General features: G+C 44.1%; 1 pseudogene; it reads left to right on the top strand.

The window, feature by feature from the left end:
• The first annotated feature begins 2,383 nt into the window (after positions 1-2,383).
• LOC102811211 lies at positions 2,384-3,923 on the top strand (annotated as a pseudogene).
• Positions 3,924-6,161: the final 2,238 nt, after the last annotated feature.

Genomic DNA, 6,161 nt, shown 5'->3' with positions numbered 1-6,161 from the left:
ATTGTATAGTGTTTTGATACCTTTTATAATCATTTTTAGGAATTCCTTCTCAGGCATTTCCAAAGCCTACCCATCTTCCAGTATGGAGTGTAAGTCTACTTCCAGCTCATTTGCCTCAGTCACTTTATCTTGTTTCTGGACATGTGCAGATATGGTTGTCTGCTTCTGTTTTTTGGGGCACCTTCAGGGGTTATCTGTGGCCTTAATACTTAGATGAGTATGTATTTTGGTATTTTTTATGCTTTTTTTTTTTTTTTTTAATGCTTTCTGATTGCCTCCAGGTAGATGTGATCAGGAAATGGGCTTCCCTTTTCACTCTTCTTCTTAAGAAATTACAAGATGCCACTGTTGGTCTTTTTGACGTAACTTAGGATTTAATTTTTGGACTATTTCCTTTTTTCTGTCTGCTTGTCCTTCTCCATAATCCCCATTCAGGCCTTTTTTTCTAGTTGTAAACAGTTCAGGGCTGGCTGTGGCCATTTGGTTTTAATTGGAAACTGTCTCTTTAAATTTTGAGGAGATCTGTGCACATGTGTAGTAGAACCCTCCGAGGGTGGGTCTGGGGTGTCCACTAGCTCAGGGATCCCTATAGTCACCAGAATGGCAGTGCTCAGATAGCAAGGGACCAACGAACAGATTCAAAGGAAAAGAATGTCCACACCTTTATCTCTGTGGTTCTGCCAGGCATCTGTGGCTGCTCTGATCTTTCCCCTGCTTGGTCTCACCCAAGATGGCATCTCCTGGAGCAGCTGAGCATTCCGAACTAGAAAGCAATGGATTTCTTGCTTCTGCCACAAATTCTCCCAGCTGTAAGCTTTCCAACCTTCAAAATATTCCTTTATATGTGGTTCAGAGTTCTGGGACCATCCCCTGAGCCTGCTTGGTTGGGTATTCTATGTTGTTGCTGGCAGAGCTCCTTACTGCACTTCCGCCCAATCCGCCATCTTGTTTGTTCTATTACTCCCCCCTTTTTGTTACAAAACTTCTACCTTTACGGTTGTGACAATCACCATTAGTAATAATAATAATTCACTATTGAATCATCAGAATCTTATCCCTATCTCCTTTCACCAGACCCTTCTAGACAGATGAAAATATTTAATAGGGATTCTTCCTTCCCCTGAACACTCTGAAACTAAACTACCTTTTGAAAACTTGTAAGCTAGTCACTTTGTGCCTTTATCGCCCCTCATTTTAGGTAGCCAGTGTCTAAGTTGCCCATCCCTATCTATCCTGTGTACAGAGGGGATAGCATTGATACTTGTTGTGAAGACTCCTTCCCTCTCTGTTGGTATTTAGAGCTACTACCTCCGTGAGTATAGGTCAAGTTCATCAACTATAGCATTTTACACTTGTTTCCTGTATTGAAAACTGTTTTTTTAAAATCTTCCTCTAGTCAAGTTCTGGTCATCAAGTCATCGAGGCTAGGTCGAATGAGTACTATCTATTTTGAATGATTGACCATTTCATGGTGAACATAACTTACTAGTGTTGTTGCTCCTGCCTATAAACCTATCTAATGCTTGGCTGAAAATTGGGTTAAAAGGGTGAGTTCCTTTCCAGACCTGAAGAGTGGTCAAATCTATTTATTTTTTAACTATTACGTTCACCCCTGTGTCTCTCCCTATTTTCTTCCTTTCAGAATCTAGTTTTTGACTACAGACTCAGATATGACACAAAAAGTAGGAGCAACGAAAGACAAAATAGATAAATTGGATTTCATTTAAAAATTTTTTAATTTGTGCTTCAAAGGACTTTACCAAAAAATTGAAAAGACAATCTACAGAAGAGGGGAAGCTATTTGACAACGATTTATCTGATAAGGGCTTAATATCTAGAACATAGAAAAATTCTTATAGTTCAATAACAACAACAAAAACCAACCCAATTAAAAAACGGGAAAAGAACTTGAATAGGTATTTCTCCAAGACGAATAGGCATACCAAAGATGTTCAACATCATTAGCCAGCAGGGAAATGTATAAAAAAACTCAATGAGGTACTCACTTCGGCAGCACATGTACTAAAATTGGAACAATACAGAGATTAGCATGGCCCCTGAGCAAGGATGAAATGTAAATTCGTGAAGCGTTCCATATTTTTTCACAATAAAAACTTAATAAATAAATAAATAAAATGAGAAGAATACAGAGATACTGCACCAATAAAAAATAAATAAAATAAAATAAACTCAGAGCCTTGCTCTCCTGCCTGTCCTTGCCTTGAGTACTGCACCTTAATCACATGCCACTTATACTGGGATAGATCCTCGCCAGTGAACTCTGCTCAAGATTAGAACGTCAATTAACATCTGACCACTGCCAACTCACCCACATCGACCACATCCCTGGACTCCAGAGAGGAATCAGGTCTTAGGGTGTACCATGATTTCATTGCTCTTAGTACTAGCCCTTGGCACCTGCCTTACAACTCTTTAGTGCCAGAGAAAGATAAAGACCCCAATTACTGGTAAGTCCAGGCTCAGCAGACCCTGAAAAATGCCTAGAACTTCAGAATCTCAACACCAACATGGCTAAGAACATCACCATGTTCTTGGGAGATGGGATGGGCGTTTCCACAGGGAGAGCCACCTGAATCCTCAAGGGTCAGCTCCACCACAAGCCAGGGGAGAAGACCAGGCTGGAGATGGATAAGTTCCCCTTTCCAAGACATAGAACACCAACGCTCAGGTCCCTGACAGTGCAAGCACTGCCATGGCCTACCTGTGTGGGGTAAATGCCTGTGGGGGTGAGCGCAGTGACTGAGTGCTCCCAGTGCAACACCACTCAGGGAAATGAGGTCACCTCCATCCTGCGCTGGGCCAAGGACGCAGGCAAGTCTGTGGGCGTCGTGACCACCACCCAAGTGAACCATGCTACTCCCAGTGCAACCTACGCCCACTCTGCCGACAGAGACTGGTACTCTGACAACGAGATGCCCTCAGAGGCCCTGAGCCAGGGCTGCAAGGATATTGCCTACCAGCACATGCATAGCATCAAGGATATTGAGGTGATCATGGGAGGCAGCTGGCAGAGTATGAGATGGATGAGAAGTCCCAGGGCACGAGGCTAGATGGCCTGAACCTCATCAACACCTGGAAGAGCTTCAAACTGAGGCACAAGCATGCCCACTACATCTGGAATCGCACCGAAATCCTGAGCCTCAACATCCATGCCGTGGACTACCTCTTAGGTCTCTTTGAGCCGGGAGACATGCAGTATGAGCTGAACAGGAACAATGTGACTGACCCATTACTCTCGGAAATGGTGGAAGTGGCCATCAAGATCCTGAATAAGAACCCCAGAGACTTCTTGCAGGTGGAAGGAGGCAGGATTGACCATGTGCACCCTGAGGACAAAGCCAAGCAGGTCCTGCATGAGGCGGTGGAGATGGACCAAGCTACCGGCCAGGCGGGCACCAGGACCTCGCTGAAAGACACACTGACCGTAGTCACTGCTGACCACTCCCATGGCTTCACCTTCAGTGGCTACACCCCCGTGACAACTCCATTTTTGGTCTGGCCCCCCTGTTGAGTGACACAGACAAGAAGCCCTTCACTTCTGTCCTGTATTGCAACAGGCCTGGCTACAAAGTGGTGGCTGGCGAACGGGAGAACGACTCCAAGGTGGACTACGCTCACAACAACTACCAGGCTAGTCGGCTATGCCCCTGCACCATGAGAACCACGGTGGGGAGGACATAGCAGTCTTCGCCAAAGGCCCCATGGTACACCTGCTCCACAGCGTCCATGAGCAGAACTACATTCCCCACATGATGGCTTATGTGGCCTGCATCAGTGCCAACTGCAACCACTGTGCCTTGGATAGCCCAGCGGGCAGCCCCTCTCCAAGCCCCTGCTGCTCTTGCTGGCCCTGCTGTTCTGAGGGCCCAAGGCCTGGGCACACATCAGCCCATGACAGATAGCCAGCCTCCCTCTCCCAGCATTGCCCTCTTGCCTGGCAGCCTGCACCTCAAGTGGCAGTAGGCAGACTCTCACGCAGGAACTCAGGAAACCAAAGCCTGCGGCCTGCCTGGCTCCTCCCTGGAATCCTCCACCAGGGCCAGACCAACTCCTGGTCCCCAGCCTCCTCTCCCTCCCCATTGCTTCTTTGGTCAACAGGGTAGGTTTCTCTCTGGCAAGCAGACAGCACAGACTGCAGAATTCTCAAAGCATCTTATTTTTCTAGCAAACATACTTCCCCAGACCCAGAGGCCCTGAAGCCTCCATGGAACATTCTGGATCTGATGTACCTATCCCCTTTTTCCTTACCCCTGGAGCCCACCAGGCCCCACCATGCTTAGGCCCCTGCCCTCAAGCCCAGTCCTGCTGCAAGGGAGACCAAGTCCCTCTCTTCAAATGAAGTTTGCTCACTCATTCACTCTGAGGCCATTTGGGATCCAAGGGACTGGCCCCCAACCCCAGGGTGGCCCAGGCAGACAATTCCCAGCTCCCAACACCATGCCAGTTCCTCTCTGAAGCCACTCTCCTGTTTGGAACAGCAAAAATTTTTCTCTTTTGGTGATGGTTATAAGGGAACTCAAAACATTTAAATAAAACTTTCCAAGTATTTCTGAGGGGAAAAAAATAATAAACTCAATGAAATATCACTTCCCACCTATTATAATGACTATCTGGTAGCGTAGTGGTTACGAATCGGGCTGCAAACCTTAAGGTCAGCGGTTCGAAACTACCAGTCGCTCTGCGGGAGAAAGATGAGGCTTTCTACTCCTGTAAAGATTTACACCCTCGGAAACCCTGTACAGGGTCTCTATGGGTCGGAACCGACTCGACGGCACTTAACAACAACAACAACAATCGTTTTTTAAAATGGAGAATAATAAGTGTTGACAAGGATGGAACCCTCAGCATTGCTGATGGAAATACAAAATGATGCAGCAGCTATGGAAACAATTTGACGTTATCTCAAAAAGGTAAAAATAGAATATCATGTGACACAGCAATTCTACTCCTTGATATATATCCAAAAGACTTGAAAAGAGATTCAAACAGATATTATTATAGCAGTATTATTGACAATACTCAGCAAGTGGAAGCAACCCAGTATCGATCAATAAATTAGTGGATTAGTAAAATGTTGTATATCCACACAAACATTCCAAAGCCAAACCCACTACTATCGAGTTCATTCCAATTTAGTTGTTCTATGGGACAGAGTAGAACTTCCCTTCAGGGTTTCCAAGGCTATAATCAGATTGATCAAAAGAGAAAAAATGCAGAACAGAATTCCAAATTCTCATGGGCTAGACTTTCTGGAGCCATGGAGGGTGACAAATCCCTGAAACTATTGCCCTGAGACAATCTTTAAGCCACAAACCAAAAATGTCTCTTAAAGTCATCTTTAAAACAAACAATAATTTAGCTTAACTAGAGTTAAAAAAAGGTCTGCCTTCAGCATTATGCTCTTTTAAGAACTATCTATACAGGATCAAATTGATAATAGCATCTCAAAAGATTAAATAGGGAGCTTACAGCCCAGTTAGTTTTTGTTAATAAGGGAGGAACAGCTCAGAAAAGGAGGGTGAGAATGGTTGCACAACTCAAAGAATGTCAACAATGTCACTAAATTGTCCTTGTAGATACTGATCAATTGGTGTGTGCTTAGCTGTGTATATTACCAACAACAAAATAAATAAAAGTTAGAGGGAGAAAAAAAAGAATAGCAATGATCAAAAAACCAGAAAACAAAAGGATCCTCATCCATTGTTTCTGGGAATGTAATATGGTGCAGTTACTATAGAAAACAGTTTAGTGATTCCTCTAAAAGTTGGACTATCATGTGACTCAGAAATTCCAATCCTAGGTATACCCAGAAGAAATGAATAAAGGAATGCAAACAGAAACCTGTACACCAGTGGTCACTGCAATACTATTCACAATGGCCAAAAGATTGAAGCAACCAAAATGTCTATCAACAGATGAATATATCAACAAAGCATGGTACATACATACAATGGAATATTGCACAGTCATGAAGAGAATTGAAGTCCTTATGCATGCCACAATATGGACGAAGTATGAAAACATGCTAAGCAAAATAACTCAGTCACAAAAGGACAAATACTGTGCAAAAATGGCATAGCATGGCTTACAAGCTTTCAAGAGGGAACCTAGAAGAAGAAAAAAAAGAGGGAACCTAGATC

Source organism: Chrysochloris asiatica, unplaced genomic scaffold (assembly GCF_000296735.1).
Source record: "Chrysochloris asiatica unplaced genomic scaffold, ChrAsi1.0 scaffold00340, whole genome shotgun sequence".
In the NCBI taxonomy this organism is placed as follows: domain Eukaryota; kingdom Metazoa; phylum Chordata; class Mammalia; order Afrosoricida; family Chrysochloridae; genus Chrysochloris; species Chrysochloris asiatica.
This window is presented reverse-complemented; position numbering and strand designations above follow the sequence as displayed.